The sequence below is a fragment of the Puntigrus tetrazona genome, chromosome 6 (genome assembly GCF_018831695.1).
Source record: "Puntigrus tetrazona isolate hp1 chromosome 6, ASM1883169v1, whole genome shotgun sequence".
NCBI lineage: Eukaryota > Metazoa > Chordata > Actinopteri > Cypriniformes > Cyprinidae > Puntigrus > Puntigrus tetrazona.
Genome location: NC_056704.1, coordinates 356,622 through 369,348, shown reverse-complemented (window position 1 = coordinate 369,348; position 12,727 = coordinate 356,622). Strand labels below are relative to the sequence as shown.

Genomic DNA, 12,727 nt, shown 5'->3' with positions numbered 1-12,727 from the left:
CACTGATAAAACAGAGGGATCAAATGCAACTTACACTAATTGCTGCTAAATTGTGTCTTAGCGTTGCCGTGTACGGTTGCGTTTGATGATGTGCTGCATTGCCAATGTTGGGATCGTTTCTCTAAAACAAGTTCCTCTGACCGGGTCAGTAAACTTTAGCTTCGTGCGAGTTTCCAGTGTGGTGTTTGCACGCCGCGAGGTGGCGCTCTGGAGCAGCGCGAGCCTCTCACCTCGCGCGTGATTGATCGTTTCCAGTGCAGTCAGTCCTCGCGCTGCTCAGATCGAGGCTGCTCGTGCTCCGAACGCATTCCGGTCGCGCCGCGGAACGGGATATTTCGCCGAGTTTGGGAATTTAACTATGACTAGGACATGCCATCCAAGGATCGCTCAAACGTGTAAGTGCCATACAAGAATTACCGGAACCGTCTACGTTGAAATGGTTAGAAAGCAGAGTGGAAGTCTTCACGGCAGTAGTTTTGAAAGCAGGATCTCGTTGCGTTGAGACGAGACTCGTGTAGTGTGTAATTTAAGCACTGCTGTGGTGTTCAAGTGTGGAAACCAGCGTTTGGCTTTTACACTATCCGAATACCGCGGATTACTCCGTGCGAAACTTCAAGAACCCGGCGTTCAGTTGTGACTGGAGACTGGGTTTTTTAGTATTAATCGCATTTCGAGACTTTGTAGACGCTTGGATGCCTGGTTTGTAGTTGGAAACGTCTTTTACAAGAGCGTAACCCGGAGTGAAAGGTTGGGAATTTATTACCGGTTACATTTCCTCGAACGCCCGGCTGAACGGCAGCGTTAAAGTAACAAACGTATCGATTTCGTCCACTTGTACCGGTTTGTACTTTCCGAACACGCCGTAGAGTTCGACAAACGGTGTCTAAGCGTTTAGATTCCGGAGAACAGCAGCGAGCGGCACGGTGAGGAATTGTTCTGGTGGGGTTAGGTCAAAGTTACTGACACGAAACTGACATTCCAGAGGCGTTTCGGGCAATTCTCGCGTAAATAGAGAGCTGTTTCAGGAACGCTTTGTTCGATTGGAAAATTGTCTCGGAAACATGTGTTGTTAAATGGGCTATTTTTATACCACCCCTCCTCTTTCTCCATCCAGAGGCACCCTCGGCTGAGAGGACCACATGTTGCTTTGGTAAAAATCGATGGGGTTTAATTGATTTATAAATTATTAGTCACGGCGTGTTGTGTTAAAAGGGCGTTAACAGCAGAACTGGTTATGGAAGCTGTTGTTGCGGCGCATCTGAAGGTTCTGCCTGTCCGTGGGTGTGTATAAGCGCCTACATAGGCTACTCTTCATCTTCTTGGTCTTCACTGGATCTGCGTGTACGGGGCATGGAAACCAAGCATATGCAAGAAGTTGACATCATCTGCCCCTACATGACCATTGAGCTCGCGCAGGCTTTTACATGATCCCGGACTGGTGGAGTTTTGGTCGCCGATGGCTCCAAAGGCTTTAAGAAATAGACCCTAGTAAAACGATTGGTCTCGACATCTCAGACGACTATTCACGGTCCCTGTCGTTTCTATTGTTACCACGACGTGACGGTTAAGAGCGTGACGGACATTGAGATGGAAATTGGGAATGTGTTTCCTCAGGCGTGAGGGAATCGTTTGTTTAGACTCCCGACGCAACCCTAACGGGAATAATCTCACGGTTTGCCTATGGAAGAATAAAAAAACGACTTCAGGCCACGTAGGTCAGCGAGTTAAAGCCATCTCGCTTTTTTGGACATGTATTATGAATATAATTCACATCTGTGTAACGTTAACCAAACCACTTAACGGTCATGTTGCGGTTGGGTTGAGTGACTTTATTACCTCACCATTAGAGAGATGGATTCTCAATGTTGTACGTGTATTAGATCATTACAAATGTTTAATAAGGAGTTCAAAACATGTCGAAACCCCGACTGTAAGCATTTCCTACGAGACTACCTAGAGTTCGAGGTCTTTCAAGACCACACAGTCTAGAATACGAACCTGGTGTAGTGTCGAGCAAACTTTACCTCAGAAGTAAGACTTGTGACCTCGCGAAGTGTGTTTTTACCGTGAAAATCCGTTATAGAGATTCTCGCCGGGAACGTTTGTGATGTGTGGAGTTTGGAATGCGAACTGGCCCGCGTGCTGCTGTGGAGCGGCGGATGCGCGCATGCGCGAAGGCTTCCCCCTCCTCGCCGGCGCGACTGGTTTTACTCAGACCCACAGCACAACTAATGACCAAGATTAGCTTCTCAACCAAAATAATTTATCTCGGCAAGACAAAAATGATTGCAAATAAATTGCACGAGCGGGGGAAATAATTAGGGAGCGAAGGATACAGGCGCTGCAGTAAATTGGGTACAAAGGGAGAGAATTAGGCTATTGTTTTTGTTATAGATTATTATGAGTGCAGTTGCGAAATGAATTTGGCCAAATTAAGGATTAATGAACGAGTGGAGGAGAGAGATGAGATCTTCTTGGCCAACTTGTTGCTAAGCATTACTCTACTGTGGCGTTAACAGATGGTAATAGATTTGATATCATGGTATAGTATAGGTTCCTGCCAAAAACCCATGGCAGTACCATGGTATTTTTGGTACTTGTTTGTTAGTGGCTAGTGTTCAACTATGAGTGTTGTCTTTGTGTGTTTTGTGCTCCTCTTGTGTTGTCAACATCCCAGGCTGCAGCAAGCGAGCTCATAATTGTGGCATTCTGTGGCCCATAGCTCACCCTCTGTTTGACTTCTATTTATAATCTCTCTCTGCGTCCACTGCCATTTTCTCTGTCTCTCATTCTGTACTGGGTCAATGCTTGTGTGTCGCTTTACCAAACCATAACGCAAGGGTTTCAGGACCTAAAACTAGATTGAAAGCAGCCTATTGGTCCCTTGTGCTCTATTATGAGTTGTGATGGTGAGTTATAAAAAAATGTGTGTGAAAACGAATATGAAAAAGTATGAAGCAAATGTTAGTTATAAAATGGACACGATTATAAGTTCTGCACAGCTAGTTGATTATTTTTTATTTTTTACCGTTGTCATGTAGCTGTTTGATTTAGCTGTTAACGTTGTAAAACCAACACAGAAAAGTGGAAATACAGGACTTTTTTAACATGTAACCACTGTGTTTCATTTATCATTTCTCTCTCATTTTCTTACTTGTCCTAAGGCCAGTGGTGATATTAAAAAGCATTTAAAAGGCCTGGCTGTTACTCTGTTTGTTAAAGAGCCAAACAGCGAGAGGTCTTCTTCACACACAGACACTGTTAACTCTGTCCAACCTTCAGGCAATGACTGCACAGTTTGACCTGCCATGAAATCACACGTTCACTTGTGTCCATACTAGCGATAGACTGATAACTTGTACAATATTTGCCCATTTTGAGATCATCAACATTGGCTGATAACTTTACCCACTTGGCTTTACCCAGTAGGCTTAATGGATAATTGCCAGTTTTGGTTTTCAAATATTTTAGTATATTCTGAGTGAATTATTTCTGTGTGAATGTTTACATCACAATTGCAAAAATGCACATTTTTCTCATACCTAATTCCTTTTTTTTTTGTCTTTGGTCTTATGCTATCAACCCATGTTGGTTGGCTACTAGTCAACAAACCATACTGAAATCACGCCTCAAAAATCTCCACAAGCTTTAATCAAGACTCTCAGTGAGACAGCAGTCATAACAAACATTCATTTTGACCTTTTCGTTCTAGCATTCAGTCTGTTTTTTTTTTTTTTTTTTTTAAATTGCTCATACCTTTTGAGTTCTGTTGATACGTGGCCTTTGCTTTGAAGCGCATTTGCTTTACTTTTAAAAGTGCTTTGAATCAAAAAATGTCACGGACCTTAAGTTTGGTAGTCCTGACCAAATCCGAACCAGAACAAAAAAAAGCAGCAAGCATTTCAAAGTTTCTTTAGTTTGAAAATTTTATCACCTTCAGTAAAACTCAGCAACGGAAACTAGCTTTCAGTGGGATGTGGTTTTTCTTTGGATGGCATGTGAGCACTTTGAGTTGGCAGTTATACATTATTAATATCCAGCTTTTTCCAGTTTTATTTTCATCCGCTACACTTAACTTCTTCAAAGGGCCTCCATTCTCTCTCTCTCTCTCTCTCTCTCTTTCTCTCTTTCCCTCTCTTTCCCCGATGCGACATCTGTTATTTAGGATGAGTTGTTTCTCAAGAATGGCCGACAATTGCTGCGGTTACACCCTGCAAGCAAACCGTTTTCCTGATTATATTTGAATGCATATAGACGGAAATACATCCATTGCTTAATAAGAACGTTTGTTGTTGTTCCGCATATTTAAAGGCTCACAGTTTTGTGTTTGTAATTAATATTGCACAGTTTACACGGCTAATCGTAGAGTAGGTGCATCTGTGCTGAGATCATCTTTCTCATGCTATTCGAGAGTTGATTCTTAACTATTTCGGCAGATAACTTGGAGGATGGTTATGCAGTTGGTTTGTACAGAACAAGAAAAAATTACAGTGGTTGGAGAGTTTGTTTTGCTTGTTGATAGTGTGCTCATCTGTAGCATCTGCGATCTCTGGCGCATGCAGTGAGCTGGCTGCAATTTGGGGTTTTTGTTGCAAACTTAAAACTAAAGTGTGCGACGCCTTCACCATTGAACGGAATCACAAAATAATGACCGTTTCAAACAGATAGTCTCACCCCAAAGTCACGCCATTGGTTGAGTCGGACTGGACGGGCGTATCAAACGTAGGATGGCGCCACAGTGTTTATGCTTTTTCAGTGAAAACAAATCAGATGGTTTACTTTAAAACGTCTCTGTATATTAAGCTGGAATTGAAGTGCTGAACATTTCTCCCACTTCGGCTTCAAAACACGAAAAGATTTTTGTTGTATGACGTTGGCGAGACTTTACAGCGTTGCGTGAAGCACATGCATGGCGTCTTTAAACTAGCTCTTTATGTTGTCAAATGTGTTTGAACAGCAAACATTACAGGAGTCCATCCTGTCAGAGAAAAGCGAGCAGAATCTGAAGTAATGAATCGTCATGCTGTGAATTGGAGCAGTGTTTGTGATGTAGCGATACGCTCTGTGTTGTTTGGACAGAAGTCAAAGTACTGTACTGGAGTTTACTGCTGTGTGAGTCATTTTTGGGTCATGCAGATAGTATGTGATTCAGATAGGAAATGGTCATGCATCCATACGGCTGATGCTATGTTTTTCCTCTCTTTGTCAACTTGACTTTTCTCATCACTCCCACTCGCTCTGCTTTTTCTCCCTTTTCCTCTGGTTGTTTTCCTCTGCGCTTCTCGCATTGCTCATCTCTTGTGCATTCGTGTGTGTGTGTGTGTCGGTGTTTGGATGTGTTTCTGGCAAATGGACACGGTCCAGCCTCGATCTGTGATTTGTTTTTGCTTTAAATGCAGTCAGTGGCTAAAGCAGCAATCAGGAGCACCGGCCTCTCACGAGTTTTTCTTTTACCGTAAAGTGTTTTCCGGTTTAGTTTTTTACAGTGCAGATTTTTCAAGAGCAAAATTGACAGCAATTGCGAGGGGAATTTCAATCTGTGACTGATCAGCAATCCTCATATGTGTTATGGGTGGTAACTGTGAATGGCCTATTTAGCCTATTTCAGGTTTAATGGGTTTGTGTATATCACCTAATCTTTGATTCAATCTTTTTGTCGACGTAGTTAGCACAGGTTTTGTATTTCCCTAATTTGAGCTCATGCTCGCAGTTTCTAAAGGGAAAAGGCTTTATTTTTGGCTAATTTAGGCTATGAACTGAAAAACTGAGATGCGTAAGCTCAGCTCAAGGAGGGCTACAATCAGCGATTTGATAAATATTTTTTGTAATAATATCGCATGATGAGAGATTTACAAGCGCCGCCAAGTTTGTAACACCAAGGTGAATCATGCAAAAGTTATCCAGATTGTTTTGAGATGTTATATTTTGTGTAAGCGAAGTCAGCAAGTGTTAGTCCGATGTTATAATCTAGTTATAATCCTCTCTGGGTCAGAATCACCAGAAAACAACACGAATGTTAAAGATGCTTTTGATGTTTGGTGTATAATCAGGATCCTGAAGCAGGAGCGGTTGAAATCGGCCGCTCTACAAGCACCTTCAAAATCACAATCACAGCTCTGTTCTCCCCTGTGATTTCACACAGCGCTGCGGCATTGCATTCTCTGCGTGTTGCTTACACACACACACACACACACACACACACATGCATTCGCTCAAACACACATTTCTCTTCCCTCAGTATTGTGCGCAGGTCTCCTCCTGCAGTTTTAACCGCACAGCCGTTTAAATTATTCAGCATCTTAAGCTCAGCTTGTAAATAATGCGTATTGCACTGCAGCGAACTCTGTTTAATTTAATACAACTCGGTGCATTCATAATTTCAAAAAAGCCTCTTTAATGCAAATGTTTCAATTATAAATGACACATGTACACACACACTGTAACACGTAGTTTTAATTATAACGTGCTCCAGCGAGAACTAATGAGATTTATTTCCTTCAGTGAGTTATGGCGTTGCTCAAACAGTTTTCTTCCCATGAGCCAATGCGTCTGTGCTCTCAGCTCTATGTTTGTCTTGTTTGATTGCACTAAGTGGTTGTATATCTAGTGCTGTTTTATTACAGGGCTTGCAAGACAGCACTATATTCAAATTCCCTTTTTGTCTTTTTCTGCAATTAATTCAGGCCCAACCGCTCTGCAGTAATTCACCCACAAATGTAAACTCTGTCATCATTGAGTCATTCCCCATTTTGTTTTCTTTTTCGGAGTAACACAATAGGAGATTTTCTACAGAATGTCTGTGCTTCTGTTGTTCATGCAGGAAGAGTTGAGCTCCAACTATTACAGCAGTCCGTATTATACTGCAGAAGTCTTTTTGTGGCTAAAACCTGAACATAAAATGTTACCACTATTTCTGCCTTACTAGCATGTTTACAGTGAGAGTTGAAAAGAGCACTCATGATTATGTATGCATGCAAATGAGCGCATTAATGTTGTTTGCATTTTGTCTGTAGATTTTAGTAGCACTGTGTGTTTGTATGTGAGTGGCTTTCTCCTCATTTATTCATTGGTTAGCTCCGTTTTACAATCTAGTGAGCTGTCTGCTGCCTACATTGGCAACTACCTTCTAAGAAGGCATCTGAGATGAAGAAACACAAGTGAGACATGACCGATTTGAAACACTATATTGGCAACTACTCTGTGCATCATAGAAATAATATATATATAATGGGATGCATTCTGGAAAGATGTGATTTAGTAGTTTCAGGATTTTATATATATCTCAGCACTGTGTTTTCAAGGATTGCCTTCTTCATGAAGCATGCATGTGTTTAAATATGGCATTTTAGAAAGTGGCTTAAATATTCTGCCTACCTTTTATGGCGTATGGCAGACTTATAAAGCTTTTAAACGCTGCCTGGAGAGGGTTTTGGAGCAGAGCGTTTGTGTGTGTGTCTGTGATGGATGAAAGCTCTCTCAGATTGCAGTATGACATTCATTCTTCTTCTCATAATCCTTCAATGAGTGTATCTGATGTCGGAGAGGCTGTTTTGTGTGTTGATAGTGTAATCTGTAAATTCTATACTGTGTTAATGTTATCATTTCACACCTCACTGCACCTTTTAAGGAGCCTGTTTTCACATTACTAACATTCCAGCAGCGTGAGATGAAGAAACGGGCATTTGCGTGTTTTGGAGTCTGACTCTTTTTATCACGCCATGTAATTTTAATTTCAGATCATGATTATGGCGTATATAAAGATATAAACGTATTAACTGGGGATTCAACTGCCTGCTTTATAAACGAAAGGCTGTGCATCTCATTTAAATATCTTTTTTTTATTTGAAACTTGATAGATACAATCCAACAGATAAGGATAAGCAAATGAGCATGTCTGATATCAATGCAAAAATGGTGCAGCGACTCATTGAAGCTAAACAGTCATAATTAACATTGGTCTAAAGATGCCCATTTTATAGAAATAGACACTTAAAAATAAAGCTTTTAATGTTCACTGAACCTTTACATTTCACAAGAGGTTAAGTTTCTTTATATTATTAATGTTTAAAAAAAAATTAAGTGATGGTAACTTAAAAATTGTTACACGCTAACAAAAATATTTGACTTCTATTGAACACACAAAAAATAAAAGATTTGGCGAAGAACAATATTTATTTTAGTTGCCATTTAAGTCAATGGCTATGGTCAGCTGTTCGGGAAACATTTCTGATTATTATCAGTGTTGAAAACAGTTGTGCTGCTACATTTTTTCTCAAAAAACTTTTTTTTACCGACCTCAAACTTTTGAACGGTATGTTCCAGAAGCTTTCTATTTGAGATAAATGCTGTTTATTACGCTTACTCTTCATCAAAGAATCCAAATCGCACGCAACTGTTTTCAGCATTGGTGATAATATCGTTTCTCGAGCTGTAAATCAGACAGATATCAGATGGATCACGACACGCTGAAGATGATGCCCAAAATTCAGCTGCGCATTAATTACATTTGAACAACTTCCGGTGTAACTTCTTACGGTTTTTAATCTTTTGACCAGTAGTTGAAAGCATGCGGCAGTCTCTGCAGCGTCACACATCTCTGCCGTCATGCCGTGTGTGTTTCTATGGCTCTGCTCAGTGATGTGTGAAACGGCGGAGCGTCCCACACAAACACGCCGCCCCTGACCCCTTCAACAGCCCCGCATTCATCCGTCTCTCTGCCTCTCATTCTTCTCGCTCTCGCTCTTTGTCTTCGCCGCTTTTGTGTCGGTCAGAGGTCCGGAGAGTCACTGGTGATGAGGCCGCGGAGCATTGTTCGCTGCGACTGAAATGCAGCGGCGTTTTCTCCCGAGCCGAAGGGGAATGTTTATCCCACGCGAGCGGCGGAGGCCAAACTACAACAGCAGCGTTAATTTGAGCTTAACCCGCCGAGCTGTGTGAGAGGCTGTTCATCTCCTCAGAGAAGGTCATGGAGATTTGTTGGGTATTGTGGTTTTTGTAAGAAGTGGGATGTTGGTGGACATCGTGCTCATCGTGTTGTTTTTTTTTTTAATTTAAAATATTTTAATTTTGGATTAAAAGATTATGAGAAAGTGGAAGAAACACAAGTCGTGTAAAATGTAAATGACTTCTTTACACCCTTATTCTGATTGGAATAAATTAATTTAGTCATTAAATAAAAATCACAGATTAATTTTTTTTTTAAATGAAAATGAAACCACAAACTTAAGTCTACTTTACAGTAAAATGCACTGAATCATATTAGAAAAAATACATATTAAAAGATGAAATATTAGTGTATTATGAAATGCCAGTGTTTTACTTATTTACTCAATAAAAATTTTTATATAAAATTTTATATATATATATATATATATATATATATATATATATATATATATATACACACTGAATAAATTTAATTTGTAATTTAAACTTTTTAAAAATTATTTATTTAATTTTAATTGAATTGTGTATTAAATACTTAACTTTATTGCTGTTATTTAGTGTTCGAGCAGATGTTGAATATAATGAAATGAAACTTTTGCATTTAAGTGCAGGTAATGCTACCTTTAAATGTAAACACACACACACACTTTGTCAACTCTTTCTCTCCTGTAGGCACCGGTCTCATTAAGTGGCTGTTGTAGAAATAGACGAGTACAATGTAATTTGATTGGTCACAGTTGTATAGCAGTTGTCTGCTGTCCAATTCTTTAATTCCCAATCATTGATGAGTAATCAGATTTCATTCACACACATATAAAGCGCGCGTGATTGGATGAATGGGCGATGCAGGAAGCTTTTCCACCCTGTTGTTTTCTCTCGCTGGTTCTCTCTGGTTTCTCACGGCCGGAGGAATGCGGCGCTTCTGGTCGGATGACCTGGTGCGGGATCGTCCCGGTTTGCAGCGGTGCGTATTCCTCGCTCTCACCGGACGGGTTAGTGGCCGGCGTTTGGCCGGAGTGCAGGAGATCGTCCCGGGCTCGGCGAGTGGAGGAACGGGTCGTGCCAGCCAGACGCAAACAATGAAGCAGGCCAGATCTGTCAGTCAGCGGCCGCTCTACAAACACACAAACACACCCACAGAGCTGCCAAACTAGTCCCGCTTAACTCTCTGCCGACTGTTTATATAGACTGAGACCGGCTCATTATTGATTCTGAATAAACTGACTTGGGCTGCAGTTTTGTGGAAGTCGGCCAGAATTGAGTGGCTGTAGCGATCTAAGATGATGTTTCTCAAACACCGTGACGGCTTTTATTTTTAAAGCAGCAGTGGATTTGGTTATTTTTATTGGTTACGTGTCAATATCTGGTTCAACCGGTGGCATACGTTAGGGGCGGGACTGACCGTTTCTTCACCAATCGGAAATACTCAGAAATAACATCAGTTGTTTCTGCAGAAAACGGGAGTTTAGCGTGGCCTCCACTTTTATTTAGATTAGTTTCTTTTATGACATATTTCTGTTATATGCTTTTATCCAAAACCATTTATATTCGTTCGGAAAAATTTGTTTTTTATCAGTGTGTGGGATTTAAAAACTATAGCTGCCTCTCTTTTTTTTCATATTTATGGTTTAAAAATGTTTATTATTGATATACGTACTACTAAAGCATTTTTAGAGTTTTTTAAAAAAAAAAAAATTAAGTTTGAGTCTTAAAGTCTTCTCACATTATTACGATTTAATATAGCTGCTTCTATGTAAATATCTGTTAAAGTTTAATTGATTGCTGTAATCAAAGTTGAATTTTCAGCATCATTACTCCAGTATTCAGAGTCACACGATCCATCAAAAATGATTATAATATGCTGCTCAAAAAACATTTCTGGTTATTATCATTGTTGAAAACACAATTTTTATTTTTCAGGATTTTTCACAATTTTTATTTTTCAAAAGAACAGGATTTATTTGAAATGCTTACCTTGGTTACCTATGGTTACCTACAGGCCCGGTGCCTGTAATAAATGTGCTAAAAGTAAAAAAGCGTATCATTTAGTGTCTTGTTAAATGCATCTAACCAGTATTTTCTGCTACGTATCAGCGGTATATCATTTTATAACTCAAATATGGTCTGATACAAATCAATACCGCTGTGAAAGAGACTCATCAGATAATTTGAGTGTTCTCATGGCACTGAGCGCACAGGTTTCTCACACACACACACACACACACACACGGTGTTGAGCTCAGGATCCGTGTGTCTGAGGTCTTTCGCCGGCTGGCAGGACGTCGGCAGGAGCTCCACTCGTATCGGAGAGCCAGCGAGAGATAACACAGACTTTAATAAACAAAGAGAGATGATAAAAGTCTGGAGTGATGGAAAATGTGAAGAACTGGTTAAAGGGGGCTGCTTCTTCCTCACTGTAGTTGTAGTTGACTCTTTAAAAGACTTTTTATGAGCTCTATAAAGCCTAAAATAAGAAATGAGTCAATTTATTTTTTAATTTAACAGAATTTTTTTTAAACCATTATAAAAAAATCTAAATAAAAAAATAAAATGTTTTTTCAGTCAGATTTGACCCATCAGGCTTTTATGGCTCATATTTAATGCGGATGCTGATGCAATTCTGATGCAGTTCTGATGTTTGTATATTAATGTGATATTTAAAGCAGGGTAGCAGTTATTTATATATACAATTTATTTTTATGTCTTTATTTACATATAGAAATATCAGTTATCACTCTATATCTCCAATGTTTAATTTAATAAAAATAAAATTACATTTAATAAAAACAATAAAATAAAGCAATATATACACACACATACATATCGGTGTAAAAATAAATATAAAAAAGGAAAATTATTACGAAAATTTAATTTTTAGATTTATAGAAGACGTGCAGCAAGATGTCATTTAGTGTAAACATCTTGTCAGGCATATTTACAACAAAAATCAGTTTCTGACATATTCTTTGAGTCCAAAATACTAATTAGCTGTAATTTTACTTTATTTTTTTAATCTGCCACTACCGTAGGTTTTGGCCATTTCTCAGTAAGGCTTGTTTTACTCATTTAAAACACAATAAAGTGTAACATGCTCCCTTGTTCTGAAGGTGAATGTTTGTACAGTTAAAGTAAAAGAGCTTTAACTTGATGACAGAAGGCATAGATCGTGTGACGGGTTCCTCAGTAATGTCGTGATCGTGTCTATCGTTTAGAGGCCTTTGCTCATCAAATAGGATACGGCAGGCTTTATAGGGTTAGTGATTCTTTCACAGCACACTGCTGCTCATCTCCGTTTCTCAGACTGTGAGAGTGTGGTGTCTTCGTATTAGTTTTATGAGTTGTACGATCGCAGGGTGCAGCCAATCACACAACAACTGGCTTGATTTCACCGCTGGAGGTTCGGCGGAGAAATCAGCGTGTTGATTGCTCCGGCGTCAGACAGCTGATTGCAGGAGACACCGAGCGTCCCGAGCACGCGTCACGCTACAGGCTACGGCAGAAACCGTCTGATTGATGCCAGAGAGGAAAAACGTTCAGAAACGTCTTTGTGAGCAATCAATGCGGTGTGGGCCGAGAACTGTTAGCCAAAAATATTACATGCGTGATCCAATCACAAGCCGATGGACGAAATCAAGCCCGGCTCTGTTATTTCCCACTGAAAATACATCACTCATTATGCAGGTTAAACGAGCTGTTTCTGTGTGTTAGCACGAGAGCATTTATTTGATTGTCGTCTTGGTAGAATCAGATTTGATGGATACGTACAGTGTGTTTTAAACGC

The 12,727-nt window shown here is 39.9% G+C and overlaps 1 protein-coding gene across 2 annotated transcripts in view; it reads left to right on the top strand.

Moving 5' to 3' along the window:
- Positions 1 to 246: 246 nt before the first annotated feature.
- Positions 247 to 12,727, top strand: part of plxna1b (plexin A1b) — a 109,048-nt gene continuing 96,567 nt past the window's right edge. For both annotated transcript variants that reach the window (XM_043241135.1, XM_043241134.1), the window contains exon 1: positions 247 to 395. The gene's annotated coding sequence lies outside the window, so the exon portion shown is untranslated. The remainder of the gene's footprint in view (positions 396 to 12,727) is intronic.